Below are 26,884 nucleotides of genomic sequence, written 5' to 3'. Positions count from 1 at the left end.
ATCCACATTAAATATAATTGGCACGTTCATATATAAATCGGAAAGTTTCATACCACTGTTAATTTCGAAAACTAATACTAATAAAAAGTTTAATTTATAATCTTGTAATTAGGAAAAGGACAAATAACAAAAATTAATTGAGCTGCTCTATTAATTCAAACGTCTCAAAGACAATCTTCTATCCATGCAACGTGTTGGAGTAATTGTTAGTAGTAACGATATATCTCAGCTTCAGGTATGTGAGAATAACAGCGTCTACGTGCATCTAGCCAGAGGGACGCTTAATTAAACGTTCGTGTTAATTGCTAGGACTCCGCGTCAACCCTCGACCCGCGCAATTCCAGCGCTATGCAGGAAGAACTTCCGGTTTCCATCGGTGCTAAATGGAGCGACGCACGTATAGTCACACCTTGTCGCGTATATCACAGATGCACACCTTACATTATTTTCAGAAAATGCAAATGCTATGATTTAATACTTAATTAAGCATCCGTTGTATTAGTAAGATATTAGTAAGGTATATGACTCGTGATATCTTTTAAATATTTCAATTTATTGTATTATATGTTAAAAAACAAGAGATAAAATTGGATTTACCAAATCAACAAATACAATAAATACGTGAAAGTAAAATTTCATGAATTGAATATCAAATATAGCTAAATAATTTTAATAAATTATTTTCAATATTTTAAATTTCAAATAAATGAAAATGATATTATATATACGTTTTATAACAGAATTAATATTATGCCTTAAAGCAAGTGAAGGGTAATATTACGTAATATAGGAAATAAATGCAGTGATCAAATATTTGATTACCGTTTATAATCGCATAATTAAGTTTTATCCGGCGCGCCATAAATTATGTTAAAACAAGTTGAAAATTTCAAGCAAAAATATAAAATACAATTTTATCAGAACTAGCTTTCGTTCGAGCACGAATTATAAAATATTTATATAATTTATATCTCATATCTATATATAATTTGTATCTCATATCTATATTTATGACCCCAACTCACATATTTGTATAGAACTAATAGTCAACATCAGATCAGACAACTTTCAGCTAGATTATTCCCTTGCCACTCGCATCTTGATATATAATAGATTGCTGAACGCGCATAACTTGGATCTACGATGCTTTGTCTCAGAAGCGATGTTATCATGCATATTATGGGATTATATCTTTTGTCCATGAAACCGTGAATTTTTTCGTTATAACCGCTTCTGAGACAAAGCATTGCATAAGGATCCGACGACAACGTTATCAAGACGTGAGCGATAAAGATAAGTACACAAAAGTTCAATATAATTTTTCCAAATGTTCATACAAAAATACGATGCACTTCAGACGCATGTTTCTTTAATATGTATATTTATTAGCTATAATAGTTTATAGCTATAATAGTTTGCATTTATATGACGATATGTGTAAACTGCATTATACACCAAATTATCTTATATATCTTCACACTATATTAAAGACAAATAATTTGCTTCAATTTACAAATTCACTAATAATAAGGATGATAAAGTTATAAAAGATTGAAATAATATAATCCTGTCATGTCAAATATTTATAATATAGACAAATGGAAAATCAGAAAATGACTACAAATATCAAAAACATAGACTACAGCATGAATTATACCATTCGTATCTAAATAGTATATCTATGCGTTCCGATATTCATTACCAATGTTGAAAATCTATAGCGCACGTAACGTATACTGTATAGTTTCAGCACTAGCAACGAATATCGGAACGCACCAAATGTGGTCAAAAAAACTGAGAGGAAAGGAACATGAAGCAAGCCTATCATTTTGACTCGATTTTTACTACAAATTTCAATATCATATTTTCAATATTTCTTACTTTTCACGATAAAATTGAGAAGAAACAAAAAAACAAAACTGATTCGTTTGATGTGACATCAACAAATAATCAATCAAGTCTGTTACGTATCATTATAACACATTTTAATGCACGTAACGGTGTACAACACTCCCCATCTTTATCATTATATCAAACTTTTAATACACATAATATAATACACGAATACAAAGTGGCGACAACCGTGAGCTCTATAACTGGAACGAGCCATCGGGGAATGAGGATGTTTCAGTTCCTAAACAAGAACATTTAATGCAGAGAACTCTAATGCAAAATTGGTGCACTGTTTTCTTTGTCAGGGGTTCGCTGATTGGCTAATGCTGTTTACTACCACAAGTAAAAAAAAGTCAAAAAAGCCAATACTGCTTGCCTTCTTTGTCTCCGTCAACAATTTTCTATAGTTTAGTGTTGGGAAGGCTCGTATCTGTACATTATAAAGCTCAATGGCGATAACCTGCAGAAACATGTTTACCTTAGACAAAGTTTGTGTTATAGATAAAATAAATGATTTATGATTTCAAATATTTACCTTTTAGTAGTTTTTGTCAGAATGAATGTAATAAAATCACGAAACTCAAATACTAGAATCAATAGATGCAGAGAGGCTCGCATTTCTATTTCGTCGCTCGAGCAAATCACTTCAACGTGAGTCTCTCATGCTACAAATTCGACTCAAATAGACAACCATCTTGAACACTATGGCTGTCTTATCTCAAAGATATTGCATGCAATGGAATAATCATCAATCGACACTACTGAATTTTTTCAACAATCTGCTGTAATAAGATATTCGCCAATATCATCCTCGTCCTGGATAACAATGTGATGGTCAAATGTCATAAGATCGCGCTGTCATAAGGCCGCGTATTCGACCTACTTTCGAATTTTATTTCTCAATCTACCGTGCGAACATCAGACAATCGTGCTCAAAGATATCAAAATTTCAAAAATGATACCGATTCTGCAATTCATGTATCAAGGCAAGACAAACTATAAAGAATCAAGTGAATGATGTATTAAAAGTTGCGAAGACATTGCAAATGAAGAACCTAGTGATAGAAAACAGAATAGCGATACAATGAGCGATTCTCATCGCGAAGACGCAATGAATGTGGCAACGATGCCATTGATTATCAACATTAGCAACAATGACATAGTTGCGCACAACTTATCATTGCATTCCAGTGTAGATCACCCGTTCATCGATCCAAACATTTCATGAACAATGGTAAAAAAACCTATTTCCGCACCGTGATACTAAAGGTTAATAATAATAAGTCAGATATCAAATTAGTGATATCAATTCAGATAGCTATACATAGTTCAAACTTAATGTACTGTAATGGAGCCTCTCAATATTTATAACATATATGGCGATTAAGAAATACAGATAATGGCCATATCCAAGATTTCAGTTAGAGGAGATTTATCTTTATACATTAAACATTAAAATATATATGTTAAAGTCTTCGAGGATCTTCAGCAAACTTTCTTATGAATAACGTGTGAGCTATGAATTGAGCAATAAACATTTAACTTTTCATCGTAAAAATACTTTCTCGTTTATCCTTTTCAAAATAGAAGGAGAAAGGGGAAGCATTACCCTTTTATATCTCCTTGCTCATAAGATTACTGCTATATAATTATTATTACTGCTGTAATAATTATTACTAATAACAGTATAACAGTATATAACAGTAATAACAATAAAGATGAAATTCCTAATTATTTTACTGTACAATTACAAACACAAATACCAAATTCTTTTCTTTTAATGTACATGTTCGAATTTCAAATCTACATAAAAATTTATGAAAGAGGCAAACTTTATCATTTTAATTATATTACATTGTTATCTATTGTGATTCTCTCCTCTGACTTGGAAATTTTACCTTTTATTTATGGCAACAAGAAATCGACAATTCGATGAAATGTACATAATTGTCTATCGCATGTTCAAAGATTAGTAGTATTCTGCGATTAAACAATCCGACCATGTTCTCACATATATTCATAGATGCGTGTATAGACGTAAATACATGTAACTATGATGGTTAGATGAGAGAAGCAAAGTCCATAGTCAAATAGTGCAAGCGTTGGGCGAAACGACAATAAATTAAGCTCAGCCAGAATTCGAAATTGAATCAAACGCGGTAATCTCTAACGCAATTGATTTTAGCATGCAAACACCCCAGGTAGGACGACATCGAGGAATGGTCATCAAGGATAAGAGAGCGAAGGGTGGAGGGGATAGAAATATGCATCGCTATCGGTCAATATATATGTATAGTCTATAATGATCATACTGATAATGTAAATTCCAGAGTATCCAGATTGTGTTTCATCATCGTCTATCTCCCTTTATAGACAATCCGTTTATAGATAGTCGTTATTACATACCGACAGTAATAGCGATTAATTCGTCATTAAACCTTGCAGAACGTGATACGATTAATAATGAAATTCAGTTATTGTAACACTTGTGAAATAATGCCACTTCTCACAAATGTGATATTAATCGAATTTTTATTAAACTGTTCAATTACCGAATTTTAAAGGCAAGTCTTTTCCTATTTTTTCTTTCTCCAGTACCTTCTGTAGTCTCCACATTTGATCGAGAACATACAAGTCTCGGAAGTAACGATAATTAATGGCCCGACCATAGAATAATTTCCAAGTAACAGATTAGCGAAATTTTTGTGACGGACGCGTACGAACTGCAGGCATTTCCTAGGTAGATGCCGACGACCTTCTAACACAATGTGGTTAACAAGTATGTGATTAACGAGCTAGCTCGTTAAATGACTCGGTGTTTATACTGTATACCACTGTCATGGCACTAAATCGGTCGTACCGTTTAAATATCGGCCAGTGCCATAGTGAATTCAGGAAACGAGCGCGATTTGCTAGGATCTACTAGATTTACTAAGCAATGGCCTGGATAATCCGTCGCGTTTACTGCTGTATCTACCATCTAGCTCGATGTACAGATATACGGCATCTACGTCACGTTGTAAGCTTATAAGTACTGTATAGTATGTCATTTCTAATGTAAATTATATGAGACTTCGTGTTATTTAAAAAAAAAAAAATGCTGGGCTTTATTATATATTAAAAAATGTGTAAATGTGCAAAGTAATAAAAATTATAAAAATTAGCAAGAGTTTATTTTAAAACATCCATCTTCTCATTATAAGTACGATTAATATTAATTAGTTAAGAGATAAATCGAAACGATAAAAAATGATAGGTTCGAAGCATAAATATAACGGCAATGAAAAATGACAAATAATTGACTTTAGCAGTAAATTTAAATTTTTTCGAAAGGTAAATTTAGCCAGCAAAGTTTGTTTGTTATATTCTAGCAACAAATTCTATCTCGAGCTACGAAAATTTTACCATAACAAAATTCTCGGTCTCCCTGCAGGATAGTGCACTATACGTATCACTTTTACGATCCGTTCTCAATCATGTAGGTCAATTGATTTCTGGTTCGCACACGTTCAAACTAAACTGTCGTATCAAAATACGTCGTATAATGCCGGAACGCGACAAGGACAATTAACCTTCCGCAGCAAGTAGTGAACGTAAACGTCACGCCGACTTTCCACCATTTATATAGCCTTTTTAGATCCTATCTGGTAAAGCGCAACCACTTGACTAGAGTGTATTCATTCGTGTATACGTGACATCATGGCGCAATGCGAGATACCTCTCTTTATTTTTCGTCAGAACCTCTCGTCAGTCGTACGCAATAGCATACCAGCAATTAGAGTTTAATTACAAGCATCTACGAGAACGTAAAAGCGCGTCGGAAAACGTAGAGGTGGCGTTGAGGAAGAAAATCGAATGACGAGAACGCGAAGGAAAGATGAAATTTCTATTCTATAAAGGATAATCTTAAAACATCCGTGTAACAAATGCAATTTTATATATATAATATGTCAAAGAAATTATTAAACATAATAAATATATTAAGAAATATAAAAATCTTATACATATATTCATAGGATAATACTGTCGAAATCGCTTTTTGCTTAAAGGCTCATAACTCAAAAATTATGAAGAATATATTCTTAAGTTTTTTATAGCACAATAAACTGCACTCTTTTCCCTTTCTTATGTAATTTTTTCATAATTTTTCTGCACTATTATAACATTTGAAATGAGGATTTTTTTTCAGTATGATATGATTTTGATAACGAGGAAATTCGTTGCCTAAAAAAATCGCACCAGCAATATTCCTCATTTAAAATATTATGCTAATGCAAAAAATTTTTAAATTATATAAGAAAAGGAAAAAATTATATTTTATTATGCTGTTAAAAACTTAATATATAATTTTTTTTTCATATAATTTCTGAAACACAAGATAATTTAAAAAGAAAAGAGTTAAATAATTTAAGGAGTTTCTACGTGAAACAAAATAAACACTTAAAAAAGTAATTTTATAATATACATACATTTTACATTTTTTACATTTTTTACATAATATGAATGGAATAAAAATGTAAGAAATGGAAAAATATTAGGTAACGTGCGATTTAAAAAATTAGATTATGGAGCGATTTAGAAAACTAGAGCATTTTTAAAATTTTTATTTATTTTATCTATAAAAAAAATGTAGATCAAACTTTCATCCTATTAATTTAATTTTAATAATATTCTAATCACGATAAATAATCAAGACTTAGGCTATTTAACTTACATTTTCTGCAATAAAATACGTTAAAAATAGTAACGCTATCACGATTTTTTTATTTATGTAAATAATACTCCTATTGTACTTCATGTCACGAGTATAACAGAATAGCATTACAGTACCATGTAGGTCTTAAATAATTCGTAAGAAAGTATATAAATACAATAATTAAGTTTTAAAGTGAGATAGTGTGATTTAAAAACCGGTACGATTTCGGCAACTTTATCTACTACAGTAATATTTCGATATTTTAACTCGTTTATATTATGTACATCTTTTGTATGAAATTTGTATGAAATATAGAAATATATATTTTGTATTATTTATATTATTGAAGAGTACGACATTCCACATAAATTAAAATATAATGCAATATGCAACATAATGCAGTGCATACAAGGGGAATATATACCTTTCGTTGGAAAATAATCACTTTATGAAGAAGATTAATAATTTCTGTGCACCGTAATCTCATTACGCACGTGATATGCTCGCCTCTGCCATCGCTGAAAGACGCAGAGATAAACCAGAGATAGGAAAAGAGAAGAGAAATTCCGAGGCCCGAACATACCGAAACATTTGAGTATATCCAACGTATGTTGTCAAAGTGGAAATCAACGACCGTTGCGTCTGCATAATCAGAGGAACACGGAGGTTATAAATGCATTTCCGGTTTTAATACCGACAGTCGAGGATTATTCCGCTATTTTATGCGCTCTCTTTTTCTTATTTCTGATTATTTCTTCGTCGTATATTGCATTTTTGAATAATGAAATGCTGGTGAAGAAAAAACAAAATAAACTGTTATTTCAGCTGCTACGTTTTTAAGCCAAGTAAAGATATTTAATTGCTAATTATTCGTTACATAATGTGAAATAGTTCCAAGTGCAATTCATTCACGAAAATTTAAATAGACGTATACAGAGAGAAAACCGATATACAAATACTTGATTACTTGTCATACCCTGCATTAATAACATTTCACAACAAATTCCGCGAAAACATATTAACGCATAATCAATAACAACGAATGACTAGAAATTGAAATTTGCAACGAAATAGTCCAGTAATGTATTATAAAAAAGGAAGTAAAATTAACACTAACAAGAAAAAGAAAATCTAAAGGAATGCTACTTAAACATGTTCTTAATTTAGATACGCCGAGATAAAGCAACATAAATACAAAGTACCGAAAATGGCGACAACGTAATCTGCACCTTTAAAGCCATGCGAAACTATTACACACGAAAAGCGCGCAATCTCGCGTGTGCGAATTGCATCAAATGCTGCACTAACGCTTTACGACGAGCCGATATACATGGAGTTTCTCGGAGAATTCCTAGAGCGTCGTGCCCTAAGCTCAGCCGCGTGTTTTGTTACTTACCGAAGATTACCGGCTTACAAGAAACCCAACGGCGGTAGAAGCGATCCGCCACCCTACAACCCTCGAGTATCCCCCGTCCCTCGTTCTCCACCCACAACGCTATTCCGCCCTCTCTACGGCCTTATCACACCCGGCTTCGCCGGCGTTCTCGTGGAACAGGGGGTTACAGAGAGTGAGGCAGGCGAGGTGGCGGGAGAGAGAGATAGAATAACGCCCCTAAGTGTACTTACTGCAAAGACCCGAAATTGGAGAACGATGTAAATCACTTACGAGATACACTGGCGCGAGCGCGCTCGAAGAAAAGCAAGACGCGCCGCCATTTATCGTCGGAGCGATAATTCGCGCGGCTTCGTGCCGGAGTTTCCTGTCTTGTGGGGCTGTATCGGCACTAGCAGTCTGGAAGGGGAGGAAAAAGGAATTTGGATGCCAGGACGAGCAGCTGTCGAGCAAAAAAGAATCTATCATCTAATAGAATCATCTCTAATAAACGCGGCAGATTGCTGCATTGCAAGGTTGGAAATATAAATAGAGACACTTGTATTTTGTTACAATAAATTTACTGATCTATCAAATCTGACAGCATTCTCTGTCAGAATAAAATTTCAATTGTAACGCTCATTAAATTATTAATATAGTAAAATGTAAAATAAGAAATGCAATACCTACTTTTCAGTTTAAATCTTTTTCTATACTTTATCTCGAAGTTTTAATACCATCCAATTATCTCTTCACTGCGCAAAAAGCAAATCTGTACAACAAAAAGTATCCTTAATTGCCCTAATAGCCTTAATTGTATACTATTTATGTGACGGTTAACAATTCTTTATTGCTTTCACAGTGACACTCTTCTGATTCGAAAATCAGAAACAATGGTACGGACGAATCAACCGTGGGATAGTCGGTGAGAGAGCTATCGATCCCAAAAAGCTCCCTCGAGTCGATTTGAGGCAATGAACGGTCGTACGTGGTAAAAAGCGACAGGTATTAAATCATCGTTGTTACTCTCCTTTTTCAATTATACCGGCTCTTCGATAAATCTAAGTGCTATGTCGATCCTGTCGCATCCTGTCCGATCAGATGCGCGAGAGGCCATCGGCTATCATGATTTGATTTACCTAATGGAAAATGTTGCCAAAACAGATTAAATGTTACTCGAATATATTCGATATATTAAAATATTTCTCTTGCTATTTGCTATATTACTTCTCTTTGTATGCATCGTGAATTTAGATGTAGATGTATGTGACTTTTTTCCTGATCTTTGATATTATAATACTTTTAATATCAATTAGTTTTAATATCAAGTAATGTTTTTCAAAAATGTATCTTATTACTATTTCTCTATTTTCGTTGTCTTTAATATTTATTTTTATTTCTTCTTTTATACAATACTTAATTATTTTATTTTCAGTTATCGAACTTAATTTGTTCTTGATGATTGCATTAGTGATTGTATTATGATATTTTATCATCCCACTTTTCGTTTAGAATTCCATTTCAAGAGCGAAAATTATTTCGGCACCCAATTTACAGAATTAGATATATAAATAAATTCAAATCAAAATATTATTTTAGTATTATCTTACTAATTGTAAGCTTAAACCGATAAAGTTTTCTCTGTTACTTAGCTGTGTATTAGTTTTATACATAGAATTTTTATTATTTATATTACTAAATATATATGCTTAAATTTTTATTTTGAATATATAAAAATCTTTCAAATTAAAATATATAATAAAAATTGCAATATGTATATATATTTAGAGAAACAGCTGTATTAAATCTGTCAAGTTTACATATTAATAAGGATCGTTATTCCAGTCTTCACACAGTACTTAACTTTATAAAAACAGGAACTGGCTGCGTTTCACTTAACACTCGCAATGCTCACGAGCATCGTCCTTGTTTAATAAACAACATTTTTATAAAATGATTTCATGAGCGTTGCGGGCATTAAATAGAACGCACCTATTATTAGAAAAGCGAATAAATACAAGAACATAATTTCAATGATAAAGAAATGTACTTTGTGATAGATTGTAAACAAAAATATTTTTCCTGTTACAAATAATAGCGAATACCTTTCCAAAAGCGTGATACTAGAAAAATTCCCATCCGAATGTATCGATTACAAATATCGTAGAATTTGAAAAAAATTTAAATAATTATCCAAAGACAGCAGTTTATTGCGAAAACAATAGATAGGTAACTACTTCGCGTATGTATGCACGAGATTGGATTGGTAATTCGTAGTTAGGCTCCAAACTAGGTTCCCAACTTGTTCGGCTAACCTAGTAGTTGCACTCATAGCTCTGTAAACAGGTCAGCATGGAATGACAACTTAACTATAATCGTATCATATATTGTAATTTAGCTAAAGAACAACACCCAAGTTATCTCAACAACAGAGTTTTACTATTTATCCTTCAAAAGTTTTACCTGAATACTTTTAAGGATTTTGTATTGGAATTTATGCCTTTGAAATTTGAAGCAATATACCTTTGAAGCAGTTAAACTAATCCCAAAAAATCCCAAATTAATCCCAAAAAATTACTTTAATAAAAATCACTCATTTTTGCAAAGGAAAAATTTTTACGCAATGTACTTGTTGAACAATATCATTATACAATATCATTTATAAAATATAAAATATTGTGTAAGTACTTAATTATTACTAGTAATTTGCTTATTCATATTATTTTAAAATAATATGTAAATTTTTTTTAATATTTTATTCTAAAAGATTCTTTGATTTATTCTTCAATTTTCGTCTTTCTAGTTTCTTATTACGAAGTTATAATTAAGCATTAACTTTTTTTAAATCAACCGTATACATTATACGAGAAAGCTTGAAGAAAGCTTTTCTTTGGTTCACCTTTTTCGACATGCTAGACGAACTCAAAAAGTTCGCGCGATAGCAGGAAAAAAGAATTTAATCCAAATTGAAGAATAATATCGCTGGTTAATCTTAGTAAAAAAAAAAAAGATCGTAGGATAGAAAAGTAAAGATAGAAAGTCTCTGAGAATACGGCAGTAGAATAGAGTGAACGCATTTAAATATTTCGAATGGAGACTCATTCGACATGAAAGAAGAATGGAAGTGATCGAAATAGTGATAAGGATTTTCTCATGTTCTTTTTTCATAACGCTTTTTTGGCTCTGTCGGCTTTCATTTATTCATTTACGCGATGTGCAAACTCTCATTAAATAATTTCGCAAAAAATTATTAATAATTATTAATAATTATAATAATTATAAAAAATTATTAATAATGCAAAATATTATTAATAAACGATCATAATACATTACGTATGACGCTTTCCATTACTTGAATTATTTAATTCGTCGAATCGTTTGTTAGCTGCACAATTAGTTTTTTCCTCTTTTTTTATATATGCCATGTAAAAGAAATGATAATTCAAAGAATCTCTACGGAAAGATACTATCTAAGATACTGTCTGTAGACAGAGAAGAAAAATCCCTCTTTTCTGTAATTATTTTATTTAAGTCGAGTGCTTGTAATATCGTTTCTAGATCGTTCTTCAAAATTTAATATCATAGTTACTGTCATTGTATATGTCATCCTAGGCATATATAAATATACAGTTGCATGATTATATATTGAGTCATTCAATTTAAATTCGACCTACAAGCGTATGGTGTATAAATTTGAACAATAATTTCAATAATATTCAGTTATAGTATAAATTAGTTTGGATATAAGCGGATAAGTTAATTTATATTCGATATAACAAATCTGATTTACTTCGCGATAGTTAATAGTCCAAGGCATCTTGTGCATCAAACTACATTCACAATATTGAATCCCGTGATCGGCCATCAAGAAAGCGCTAGTTAACCTTTTATAAAGCCTGATTTCGCATCGATTAACTTCGGTCGTAGTTTAACTGATTCTTTATCTCTTTACTGTTCTAGTTTCAGAAAGGAACAAAGAGTAAGTTAAGCTGAAGCTAAAGTTAATTAAGAAAGTTAAACCGCCTTAACGCAATTATCTGTAAAACCGAGTAAAACTATACAGTGTGTTACTCGCAAGAAATTGGAATACATTTAACGCGCATCATGATACGTTTTTCTTCTATTCTTTCTCTACATTTAATTTCAATCAGAATAAGCTACTGTAGTGTGTATCTTTATTATACATTCCAATTTGCACATAGAGACGTAGTAATATGCGGAAACGTATGGTATAACTTACAATTACTGGCAAATAATAGTAGTCGTATATTAATTCCTATAACGTTATGATAATTCAAATATTGGCCGCATTGATTTACGAGAAAATGTTGCCAACAGTTTTTCTTTCGGTTTATTTGTCGTACCGAGAAATTCAGTATTTCTATTATTAAAATAAAAATATTATACTAAAGTAACGAGCTGCAAATATAACGAAAAAGATTTAATATTACTAAATAATATTAAAGTAATTAAAAAACAATGCAGATATTAATTGGATATTAACATATTTGTTATAGATTTCAATAGATTTTCAATTTTGCAAACAAGATCGATGTACATAAATAATAAAATATATATGCATGTTTGATTAAACACTTATCGAAAATGGATGACCAACGAAAATTAAATCTTAATTTACATGAGATATCACTGTGATCCTTTGTTGTGCAGATTAATCAAGTATGTATAGAAGTTTATACGTTAATCGCATTATTGTGTTATAGCGAATAATTTCCTTCTGACATAACTGTACAAAACATGTATCAATCATAATATATTAGAAAATTTTCACAAAGTCTAATTTTTGCATATGTTTTCTTTAAATTTCAAGATTATAAACATAATCTCATTTTTAAAAAATCACAAAATTAATTTAAAAATTTAAAATTCTAAAAGATACTTCTGACAATTAAATTATTTGGAGATATGACATACAAGTATAGTGGATTTCATTCTCTGAACGATTAGGCTTTATTCTTGTCTTTGATATAGAAACACGCTTGAAGGCCTTCATTCGAGTTCGATTTAACTTCGTCGCGCACTAGCATACCGTCGGAAGTTAAATTACCAGTAGAATCGACGAACAAAGTTCTATCACACTTTAACGAGAAATACTCATTTGAGAAACAAAGGTACAAAGATTATATATCCCAAATAATATAATTATAAATTAAAATAGCTTATAAATCTTCAAAATAATTTCAAAACAAAAATCAACAATCAACGAATGTGAAAAGAATGTGAGATTTTTTTTTTAAACAAAAAGCGATAATACCACAAATAGCAATTATTTTTTTGCACATGGAAAGGACAGTTTTGTTGAAATATCTAAAAAAGTTAAATATACAGATCTAAAAGTAATTTTGTTGGACTATCAAAATAATTATGTAGAACGCTCAAACTTATAGAATATTAAAACTTTTTTCAAAATTATTCATCATACTTGAAATTCCTGTGTAATTATTTGATGGTTTAACAAAATTATTTTCTGATCTGCATTACAGTTAAATTTTTTAAATATTTCAGCAAAATCGTTTTTTCTGTGCAAAATGATCTACAGTATCATGCATTTAATATTAGAAGAAAGTCGTCGATACTGGTATAGATTTTCTAAAGTAATATCCCCTTATTTTTCAGAAACTAATTGTTGCACTTTATTAATATTAATAAAAATCATAATCTGTTTAGCTAATTAAAGAAGTGCAAATTCATAATTCGTGTATTTGTGATTTTCTATATCAAATCAGCTAAAAACAAATTCTACGAATGTGAAAATAAAATTCTTACGATTTTCTTTTACAAATTACGTAGTTTAAATAATAGTCACATATATATATTCTTAATAATATTATATCGTTTTAAATACTTGTAGTTTCTTAAATCAGTTTTATTTATATTAATTTTTCTTTAATTTTTTCATAATACGATTTTAAATTTAAAATTGGAGTGCAGCGTAAACCATGTCTGTAAAAGATCATAAGGTAACTTAATCTTTATAATGTTGCTTTATAGTCAAACAGCTCTATTAGAGCTAAAGGCAATCGTACATATATGAATCGTAGATATAAAAATTCTTGAAAAACTATCATGTTACATATTTGTATCTTGCAGAATAGCATACAGTAAATATGCATATAATTAAATAAAAATGTTTTACAATGAAGTGAAAATTCTGGAATATCTTATATACATTTACTTGTAGATACTTTATACAGATAATTCCTGTAAAAGAAAAATAATAAGAATAAGTAACATTAATGTCTGTTGTATCAGTTTTGGAATCCATTTTATCAGACGTTTATTTTTGCTTATGAAAAAATTAATAACCTTATGAAAAAAATTAATTATTACAAACAGTATAAAAACTGCTTATACTATTTGATTTGGGACACTTTTTAGTTTGTATTTATGTTTTTAAAATTTTATTTTCTATCTTTTTGTTTAAGAAATATTGTCTAAAAACAAAGTGATATGTCAGTATCGGTGACTTTCTTCTATCTATATAAGTTTTTATAGAATACTTTCCGAAAGCCGCGAAAACTGTTCATTTCACTGAGATTATTACAAGTCAATAAGAAAGATAAGAGAACATATCAGAAAAAAAACTCTTTTCTCGCTATTTCCACTTTTTTTTCGATTCGTGCTCATCGAATCAACCCATCGACATCATTAGCCGATGTCATCCGAGGTACTGGTATCGATTTCGAATCATACCAGCAAGCGGATGGAAAAATTTAATTGGGAGCCACGTAATTCCCAACTCAATTCGAACGCTTGCCTGTCACGAAAAAAATACCTGCTGGCGTCGAGCTCACGAGGAGTCAGAACTGCCAGTAAAATCGCTCGAGGGAAAAATTTTCCTGTTAAAGCAGCAACCTCCAAGATCATCCACGTCGATCGTTACGTTGATTACGAACACACTTTTTAATTACTTCGTTGAACGTTAACGCCTCGCAAAACTTTAAGTTCGATCCAATCCCATCATATTTCCTATAACATTTTATTGCGTGCATGAAATAAAACATGTATCATACCTAACATTTTCTGCGAAACAAATAGATCAATAATACATATAACATATGCATTACCAGAAGGAAATATCATTGTTTATACAAATATTATTATACGCAGCAATGCGACTACATCATAATACAACATCAATATTGAATATATTATGCATTGCATAACAAGATATTTGTTCTGAATTATTTGTAGAATATTAGAAAACATGTATTTATGAATATAAACTATTGAAGTATGTTTGTTGTATACACAAGCAACTCTTTACGATTATTTGTCTACGAATAAAAGATATATATTATATAATTATATATTATATAATTTCATTTTGTCCGAGCTCTGTCATATACGAGTTTCATCATTCTTTGAATTATTTGTTACAGAGCCCGTATTTCCTCGTACAACTAACCCTCCAAGAAAATCAGTTTTTCATGTGCTGTTGTAATACGCCATTAAACGATTCAATTAATGACCGTACTTTAAATAAATTAGTATTCAAGATTCCCGCTGCTCTTCCTCGAGGTCGAACGCAAAGTGAGTGCGGAAAGAGGAGATCATTAAATATTACGGACAAAGTACCCCGTTTACTTTTGCCAGCGCGGAGGTTCCAAGTGCGGAAAGTTGAAAGGAGAAAGAGAGGAATGGATGGTAGAGGTGAAATTGTAGGAATTGCAGGGCTCGAAATCGTCAAACGGAACGCTAAGGAAGCTCTTATCGGATTTTTCCGCGGCAAATCCCTTCGAACTATTTAAATCGCACTGCCAAGTATAGCACATACCCACGTAATTCGCCGGAACTATGCGGAAAGTATTCCAAGCGGAAACGAGGGAGCGAACTATTTTGCGTTCTATACGCAACCGGGAGATCCGCCGACCAAGGAAAAGCCACAGTAACTCTCCGCGGCAACCTCGAACGAATTGAGACGAAATTGCTACGGCGGGAACGACGGCTTTATTCGAAATAGGATATTCCTAGGAGTTTCCCGGCCGGATATACGAAAGAGCACTTGAACATGCAATTAATTATTTAGTCGAGAGAATATCCACCTATGATGTACGAATATATCATGCTTTTCATTATAAGCATCTAACGCCTACTACACGAAAATTTCATAAAAATATTCATCATTATAATAGATGTTACATGATAATTAATATTATTATTATATGTAATCAGCTATATTTAAGTTAAAACTAATAAATTAAATATTTAAGTCATATAATCTTTTTTGCTTTTATAATTTTTGTACATTTACAACGCACGTAAATATATTAAGAGGCAAATAAAAATATACGTTTGTTACATAAATTGAAACTTCCTAGTTTGTGTATAACTCCAATAAAAACAGACTCAAATTTACAAATTCGTTTTAAATTGCAATACGTATTGACAAATATGTATTTTCATTAATGTTATTGTTATATTAATTAAATAAATTTCATATAATAAAATCATAACCATTTATAATGTTATATACTTTTGCACTTTTTCTACATATATGTTTACATATATCTCATTCTCTTTCTGCCTTTTGGTGCATGTACATATATTTTTATAGTATTATATTTTATCGATATTCATGGTACGATTTAACAATCCGTATCTAAACAAATAAATACAAAAACTTAAAATTGATCTTGATTTATTCAGTCCACTTAAACTTCAATATCTTCAACAAAATCCGTTGTCGAAGCTTCGAAGATTTCTTTACGACTCTTTCATTATCTTAGAAATTGCACGTCTTTAAAACTCTGGAACTTCTCACGGTAATTAAATCGCGACTCGAATCTCTGCTCGTTCGAATTATCCGACTAAAGTAATAATTTCCAAGCACCTATAGATAATCGATGACACATCGAGCGATACGCTACTCTGCTCTTATACGTTACTCGAGAATTTTTCAAGCTTGAACGGGATCAAAATAAAAATGCCAGCCAGCGTTTTCACCACGTATATTTCACTTAATTGTGCGAAATTTTTACACGTTTATTCAGTCCCATTCGAACAGTGACAAGTAACAATGTTACACCGCGTCGTTCGCAGCCGGCCATGACCGTTTTAAAAAATAGCAATCTGTGTTATGTAACTGGTGTACGATTACAAAGAAAACAGCCGACACAGACACTTGCGACATGTATCGGAGACAAAAATAATGAATAATACTAAATATAAACCAGCAATCAGAAAACGAGGATAAAAGTAATAGACATATCCATGTGGGATCATTCACGAGTGCTCGTTATTGCTTCCATTGGACTTTTATTGGCTGTCCTAGTTACAATAGCGTATAGCTCACCTTTGCAGTGCGATTCTCTCAAATATGTCTGCTACCTGCCTGCCAATAACTACGATCGCAGGTATACGATTTGCATTCGAACGAATATGTCACGTCGGTCTCAATCGAAAAGTCAGAAAATAACAAAAACTGCACGATTGCTTCAGTGGATACCGATCGATGTGTTCTATCAAAGTGAGAATTCGTTTGTTTCCCCTCTCACTTCTCAGATAAATAAATGCGATATTTGCCATTCGTAACCGATGTGTTACATATCAAAACCACGCGAACACAAATCTATGATCCGAAAACAAAACCGATGACTCCATGAAATATCGCGTATTCAATTGATAATTTTCATCAATTCACACGTATTGATATTTTTAATTAAATATTAGTATCATCGTTACGCGGAAGTACATACGGATGTTATTTATTTTGGATACACGCTCACATAACACATTTAATATCAAAATAAGTACATTTCATTCATCCAAATATCAAAATAAATAAAGTTAGCATAAAAAGTTATATATTCCGCTTTTAATAAAATATTGATGCGTGTAACATGCAAAAAAATCGATTAAAAAAAGTCTCTCTGCTTGCAAGTTAAAAATAGAGTACCTACAACTGAATATGAAGCTATCACGCTATTTTGTTTCACCGATGTTATCTATTGCAGTTATCACTTTTTGTCTTCGCGTTCATAGTTGAGATCTAAATATATTTATTATTTGGCACGAGTGCCCGCCGGGGATCGATCGTGCGAAAACAAATATCTCGGACATACAGCCATCGCGGCGGACACGGTGAACTGGCTCGATGTCTCGATGTGCCATTTTGATCATGACGCGTTAAAAGAACGAAAGAGAGTTATCAAAATCACCGGGTATAAAAGACAGACTGACGAAACTGAAAGGTGGAAAGAAATTGCGAGCTTTCCGTGAAGCGATCCTTCGTATTGCATCCAAGTCACGCGCCATCGACGAAATCTCCGCCGTTTTTCATAAACTCTCGCTCGTCGCAATAAGCCTTAAACTTTGTACACAACATAAGCACTATATTATAGTCGAATTTTAAATCGTAATATGGGAAACGTTGCCTTGTTCCCATATGTGAATATCATTCAAACGGTTTATTACTAAATCGTGTTCATACAATACATTTTCCCGAAGTTATAGTTGTAAACGAAATACACAGACATACAAACGCATTTGCGATTCGATAATCTCGCAAAACGACATGGGCTACACTGTACTTGCCAGAATTTATAATTTTAGAGTTGATTTCAATGCAAAAGCTAGTTTATTACATGTGAATGCATGAGTATTTTGCATTTGAAAATTACGAAGCAGACATAAATATGCGCAAAATATACGGTAAACATGCAACAAATATTAAGAACAAAGATTGTACTGCAGAAACTGTTTAAACTTTTGAAATCCTCTTTGTAGCAATCATGTCGACTATATGCAATATGAGAGAAGTTTTCAAAGTTAATGAACATATTTCAACGATAGCATATGCTAAGTACACGTTGAAATTAAAGACCATTTCTGCCTGTGCTCGCTTTGAACGTGACTCGCTTGAACAGATAAACTGGAAATAGTCACTTTGTGTATGATCGGGCAGTGGCCCTGCCAGGCTATTATGAGTTTACATGCGAAACGAAATACATTTCATGTTCGCAAAATATTTGATATTGGATGGTACTGGCATCAGAGAAAAACTGTGTTATTTTGGCATAATTTATAACATGGCGTGACAAAATGGAGTAAATATAGATGACCAATATTGAGCGAGTTAACTGATACGTTCAATATCACCGATATTCCAGCAATTCCGGCATACGCGCTCGCAAAAAGAAAGCACATCGAATATCAAAGAGACACCAAAGGAATACTCTATAGATTTTTTATTCCACTATGTATATAAAAAATATCTATATAAAAAGAAAAGAAAATTATATGGATATAGAGAGATCGTTTCTCTCCGTTAAAGCTATCCGAACGATATATCGCTTGTGAAAAATTCAAGATCCAATTCACCTTTGAAATCCGGTAAACTATCGCAAGTACAATTCTCCATGACGGTGCAGCAATTTCAAGTGTATGCTAACCATTGTTTCTCAGTGGGAATCATAATGCGAAAACATAATTCCCGAGCTACTCCATGAGCTCTCACCGTCTCTTTACAAACGTAAAGAGCTATTCCAATTTTCATTCAGCAAGTCAGTGTTTTGTCGTGCGTTTTGAAATGTTTCGTAGCGCTCCGTTGATTGTAAATCAGTTCTCAACCTCTGCTTTTTCAAACAAGAGTTAATTAGGAAAACAGATTTCACTAATTCGCTATATATTGTCTCTTACCTACGTATATTTCAGTTTGCAAAATTAGTTATATTAAATAAATAATATAAACATAACATGCGTAAATCTTAACAGCTTCTTTCCAGACAATATTCTTTTAAAAAAATTAACAGATTTATTAAAATTAAACTTATAAATTGATCTGTAATGAAATTTACTTTAATTTTTCTAAAATCTATCTAAAATTTGATCTTCCAAAAATTCGTCTTTTTTTAGAAACGCGCACGTAACACGATATATCTACTTTAAATTTATTTGTGTCTTTGGAAGAGAAAAAGAAAATATGCAAGTAGCCGGAAATGTAGACTTATCAGAATTTACTAAGAGATAATGAATTCACGTATCCTCTATATCTATTTTAATTGATCTTTCTTTACGTTATTATAAATTAATTAGAAAATTCCTTTAACATTCTCTACACAATTTTTTAATATTAATTAAAACTAAATCTACTCACAACTGAAAAGCTTGCATATCGTTTTTGTTTTCTGGAAAGGACCTACTTCGATTACGTCGATGCTTATACGACCGTCCTTTACGGGATACATAAGCTTGGCTAACACGAAATAGCGATATTACGATGCTCGGCGCTATCTTCCGAGCATAAAGTAGTGCTTAACAACTACGTTACATGCTTTACGTTGTCATTTCATACCGATTGTGTTCATAGTAAACGCTACTGGAAAATTTGCACGCGCATACATATATGCGTGTGCATATGTGTACGTCTATAAAACAACTCGTACGGATTTTAAGGGTACCGTTAAATGAAAAGTTTGATATGCACTGTCCGCCATTTCGTAGTCACCGTTCGATATCGGATCATTTCAAACGCTCTTCTACAGCTTGAAGTTTCAGATGGTTATGAAAAATATTCTTTTCACAGTTAAAAAAAACGCTATTCGTTTAATTTTTATTATATGTTTATATTGTTCAATTACCATCGATCTTTCATCGTATAGTTATATATGCGTTCATATTGTACATTGTAAAATTTGTGACCGCTGCAATTCCACGTTATCCGCATTAGAATCAGGTAAATAAATCAAATATTTAACAATAAATCTGCAATGTAAAGATAAATAAATATGCGACTTATATATTACTAGCGAGAAATATATAAAATAATTATGTTCATAAAAATAAAAAGGTTTGATCATTTTGTTATCATTAATTTAGTACTTGAAAGTTTTTATTATTCACCATTACATTTTTTTCTCTTTTATAATAAAAAGTAAATCATTAAAATATTAATTATTTTTATTGTTTACAGGAACATCATAATTATGGAAAATGCTAAAAAATCTATCAGATAAAGTAAGTTTTAATTACTCAATCTCTCGTTTCTTTTCTTTTTCTATTTCTATCAAGGACGTCCTCTTATCTTATGTATATAAATTATGAACAGGAAAAAAAAAGGAAAATAATATCGAAAATAAATTATCAAACAATGTCGAGAAGCAAGAAAAGAAGGAAGAACTATTAAAGAAAAATTTCAAATATTATTTTAATAGATTTAGGTACTATCATTATTATTATTCTAAGAAAATTAATTCCTTCATCGCAATAGTATGCATATGGATTCTTAAAATTTAGCTTTACTTAATGGATTTTAGAATTAATAGACTTCTCTCAATTCACGAAATTAAGGAAAGTTGTTTAAAGAATAACTGAAATTATTACTATATTGTATTATTTAATAACTCTTTATTTTTATATATACAATTTTTTGATTATACTTTTTATATATACAATCTAATTATTTATAAAAATAGAATAAAAAAAAATCCAACATAATATAATTTAAAAAAACTGAGCACATCGTCGCATTATCCTAATCAAAATATCGAATGAATAAAGAATTTTGCCTTAATTCCGATTTTTCTTATCTCATTTGAATGTTCGGACTGACCTCTATTTGAAACTTCCACGCTTCAAATATATTCGACTGTATGCTACTGCAAAACTTCAAATATTCACGGGCCAATTGTAAAAGATGCAGTCCAATCTCTGCGAGGTGCTACACGTAATGGAAACCGCTTTGAAAAATTCCTCAGTCTGTTGTTATCCGATAAAAGTTGCCTTGCCCGGTCACTCATTCGGTCAAACATTTTAAATGTTACTTACGAATTTCACGTAGCATCCCATTGCTTTTTTCTAGACCTACTTTGTCTCGAGGAAACTCCAACAAACAAACTTTTCACTTCCGTTTAAACCATAAACGAGTAAATTTTTTAATTCATTTCTGCATTGCCATTTTACTGCACGTGTGCTGACATTACAAAACTTTCCTAATGCTGTTTCATGTTATCTACGGATTAAGGTCATTTACTATGGCATTTAAAATATTTTAATTTGTCCTTTCTACACTGTAAATAGAAATGGAAAAAATGCAGAAGACATTCATGGAGAGAGAAACAGAGAGAGAGAGAGAGAGAAAGAGACAGAACTCGACTTTTCAGAATTAAAATAAATAAGCAATAAAAGAATGATTATCGAGTCGATAAATCATGTAATGAAATGAAGAATAGAAAAATCTAATCTTAATTTTTAATTATATTATATAAAATACGATGTAATGTGTTTATGCGTGTATAAATAGAAGAAAAATAAGATTTAGATTTACATTAAAGTTTATATTCCTATATGTTTATTTTTGCAATTATAGTTGTGTGTATAGATATGTATTTGAATTTGTATTACGAGGAAGCGAAGTCCGAATTGTAATTTGACAGAAGACAAAATAAAATCTTCTGTTACTACTACTAAATACTATAAACGATACTTGTATATACTTTCATCGTCTTGTATTCAGTTCGTCTTAAGTATGATTAAGATGCTATATTAGAAAGATTCATATTTGAGACTTAAGACTTTACCATTATCTTACATCACAACTATATAATAAATCTATACATAACATTTAAAATAGAATGTAAGACTATGAATATCGCTTTATATGATGGAGCAACGTTGTAATGTCTGGAATAAATGATAGTCACAACATCTAGGTAGAAAAGTACGTCAAGAGACCGGATGGAGGCTAGCATGCAACAAAACGAATTCCTCTCGTGAAGGCTGAGTCCACAAAATCGTATCTTCCGACATATGTATTTTATGCCGAGCGTTATGGCCTCGTGGTTGATACTTGCATTATATCGTACATAAAAATATCTTCTATACAGTAAATGCAACAACGGCGAGCGACCTATTTCTCCTTCGAGAAACATTTGGGAAGAAACAAAATACGAAATCGTATATTCTTCTCGGATAATTTTCGCGTTAAAAATGTTAAATTATTGAACACGTTACGAATACGTTTTCTCGCTTATGTTTTCTATTAAATCTCTCATAATATCGAAATATGAAATCAGATTACATTTCGCAAATTATCTTCCATTTAAATTAATTAAATAAAAAAAGTTATATTACAACAATGTAATATTGATTAACGATGAATTGAATATCTACATATATGAAAATAATTAAATGACATCAAATAACACGTTAATTGCATATATTCATATACTAAGTAGCTGTGACATGTAAATTGGATTATTGCGCACGTTTACATGTATTAGTCCTGATACACGCAATAATAGATAAATTATGAGTGACAAAACAATGAGAAGCTTAATTAATATCTCGGACGCTTTTATATATAAATAGAGTTATTTGATTTGAATTAATTGAAATATTAATTGTATAAATTGTAGTATATTATAAGTTATTCCTTACTTGTGTGTTAAATAAGGTAATAAATTAAATTAGTACATATTTTTAAAAATATACATATTTTAAAAAACTAACAATCTGCGCAAACAGAATGTTAGCCGCGAAACGTATGTATCGTCTTTTTATTCGCTCTATCATAATCTTTATTACTCTACTGACTCGTTCGCAATAAAAATGATCTATTCTTGAACTTTTGCATAACTTTAAAAATAAAAATTAAATATTTTTTTCAAGCATCTGAAATAAAAATAATATAATACGTTTGTAGTTTAAATAACATCAAATCACACAAATATCTCTGGTATAATGCAAATATTATTAATATTATTAAAAATCTTATAGGACAATTAATTCCCATAGGATATGCAAATTATATCAATATTTGAATACAATGTTTGGAAAAACTCAAATCAAATATATAAGCATTTCTTTCGGTTTATGGTTTTGATGCAGACATGCGCATAAAAATTTAAACGCATCCACGTCTCCTGCAGCCATCAGCAGTATTGGTGCACCCTCTCCTCCCGGTGTGATAATTTATCAGGATCATTCCGGTGGTCGCAGAACGCGAGCGTGAACAGGACACCCGGCGGATTTATGATAACGATAACATTGAATAATTCGTGGCAACGATTGATCGCATGGTCGCGACGAGATGCACCAATGCTGTTTCAGTGGAATTGTGTGGGAGTAGAAATTAACATACGACTAGGCATATTTCAATAAGCAGAAAATTCCATTAACCAATAACTTAACCAAAAAGATATGATATTAAACTATATTTAAATTTTAAAGTGATGTTTTACGAATTATAATTTTATATGAAAAAATCAAAACTGTAGATTCTGATGAAGAAATAATCGCATTCTTATTTGTCATATAAATATTTCAAAAAGTAGACTTTATTAACTTCGATTTGTTTACCGATAAAACATTTATAGTGCGTCTATTCGTTTCATTGATGGCGAAGGTAATTGAGAAAAGAAGAGCTCTCAACATTTCAAAGGTCGTTATTACGATTCGCAGACATTAAGGTTACAAACGACACGTCGACCCACGTGGCTCGATTTCCACGTATATAACTGCGGCATATATCACGCGAAAGCTCGCCTCTACGTGGGTGGAGACGCGAGAGTAACTTCCGAAAGACCGATAATCTTTGCCTTAATTGAATGGCGAGGGGAGAAACAATGATTCAAACGTTTGTGACGCACCCCATTTCATGCTTTTCAGAAACTATCTAGAAGATAACGGGAGAAAAAGTGAAGAAAGAGCAGGAAAGTTAGAACGTCTCCGCAAGGCCTGGCGCCAACACAGGAGGGAAACAAAGCGGGATGAGAAAAAAACAGATAGAAGAAAAAAAACAAGAGACTACTGTAAATCCGCAACACTGTGTCACGACGATTTGCAGGTGTACTGCTAGTAATTACGTATCACCAAACGTAGTAATGTTTTGCATTTTATCTAAACCGCCATGCTATCTCGCGACTGTTAAACGCTATATGTTACATTCTACAAACGGGAATTGTACGTTTCGTCGATCAAGAGATCCTCGAAGTCCAATCATGATTTGCTACCCGTCCTGATCACGTTCGAAGGACAAATAGTTTATACTCTGCAACAACAATGTACGAACGATGTACATTGCGTCAAAATAGAGTTTGCATTTGATAAAACTTGATTACTAACTAGAATACTAAAATCGCGTTGAAAATAGATATTAATAGAAAATAGATTGATGCACATAATTGTTTCCTTTTTCTTTTTAAAGATCATATACATATTATCATAAAAGTTCTACTTGATGATAAGATCCATTATGATACAAAGTTAAAACAAAGTTGAAAATTGGGTCGCGTTCATCTTGAGAGACGGCACGACAGAATTGGTGGCAAAAGAAAGGGAGAAGCCAAGACTTTACGAATGGGGCGGTTAAAAGAAGAATGGTGGAACGGAGCCACTTAAGAGCGAAAATTTTCGTCTAAAGTCGACGAATAAATAATTCCCGAACGAGGCATTTCCGTAGAGCAAGGATCCACCTTTCCCTGGTATGAAGCCAGCCACCTCTCCGTTCTCTTTTCGAATTGTGTAGGATGCAGGGACTTTCCCCTTCCTATGGGACAGCCGCCCTTATCACCCATTGATTTACATCTCCAGTTGTTCCTGTGGGAACATCCGCCTACCTGTCGCATTCTTCCTCCCCGTCACCCTGTTTTTCCTCGGCGATGCGCCGCGCTGCACAGTCTGATTCCTAGTTTTATTTTCTCTTTCGCCAGCCCCAGAGGTACCTTCACCCGTTTCCACGAAAGGCCGTCCAGGATTTCCCGGATACAGAGTTCGCGGTGCACTTTATTATCACGTTAGACGGGAATAAATTAAGCAAACGATGCGCGCCTGTCTGCGATCCTGGCGTCCGTACAAGATATTTTGCTTGTTTTTGCCGTATATAAATCGTGCGAATATGCTAAATCGAGGCTTTTTCGAGGCAAAAATAGTAACAAAATAGTTGGAGGCCAAAAATATAGACAATAAATGTGTACAATATCGTAAAATAACTGCAAAAGAAATCATATATTACATTCATAACATAGCGAAAATATCGAATTATTCTCATATCTTCTATTTTCAAAGGGATTACACTCGATCTTCATCCATCTAATCTACGCTTTTCTTTACGTTTCCAATTGCCACATACCATTCGTGTCTGCGACAGCGAAACAAAAACAAAATATGTCCTCTGACGCAATAAAATTGAGAGAGATATGGACCATCAATTCTTAATAATATTTTCGTACGTGATTTGATGTTGAAAATTTCGATACGATTTACGCTCGTTAGGCATTCGAAATGAGAAGATCTTAAGAAGATGAGTTTCATTAAAGAAATGCTACATTAAGAAATTGCTCTAACCGCAGAATTCTAAACCCAGTGTTGGAAGACGTAGAGTGTGAAAGTATCTCATTTAGAATAATTAATACTTCTTACACAATGAGGTGAAACGACCTCCCATTAACACATAATGATAAAGCATCACAATTTTTCAAACAAAATAATAGCTTTGTATATGTATATATATGTATAATTATTTACGAAGTATTTAGTACTATTGATAATAATCATAATCGCATATTGAGATAATAATTATGAGTTGACAATAAGGATGAAGAAAATAATTTTTTAATAAATTTTTTAAGAAAATTGAAATTATAAAAATTGAATAAAAATACAAGCATAAGAGTAATAATAACAAGCAATTAAATTTTAATATAATAAAATATTATTTTTTTTTGTGCTCAATTTTTTATTATGGTTTTTTATTATGGTTTTTTATGTATTAAAGCTCTTATTTTGTTAAAAAAAAAAGGTTAGAATTTTTAAAAGATTACGTTGATTTTATTATAATTTTCATAATAAAATTAATTTATTTCAATTCAAGGATAAAAAAATACAAGATGTTTTTATTGATAATGTTATATAAAAAAATTTTTAAAGTTGTCAATAAACAAATTTGCAAATATAAAAATCAA

Source organism: Atta cephalotes (assembly GCF_000143395.1).
Source record: "Atta cephalotes unplaced genomic scaffold scaffold00002, whole genome shotgun sequence".
NCBI lineage: Eukaryota > Metazoa > Arthropoda > Insecta > Hymenoptera > Formicidae > Atta > Atta cephalotes.
This window is presented reverse-complemented; position numbering follows the sequence as displayed.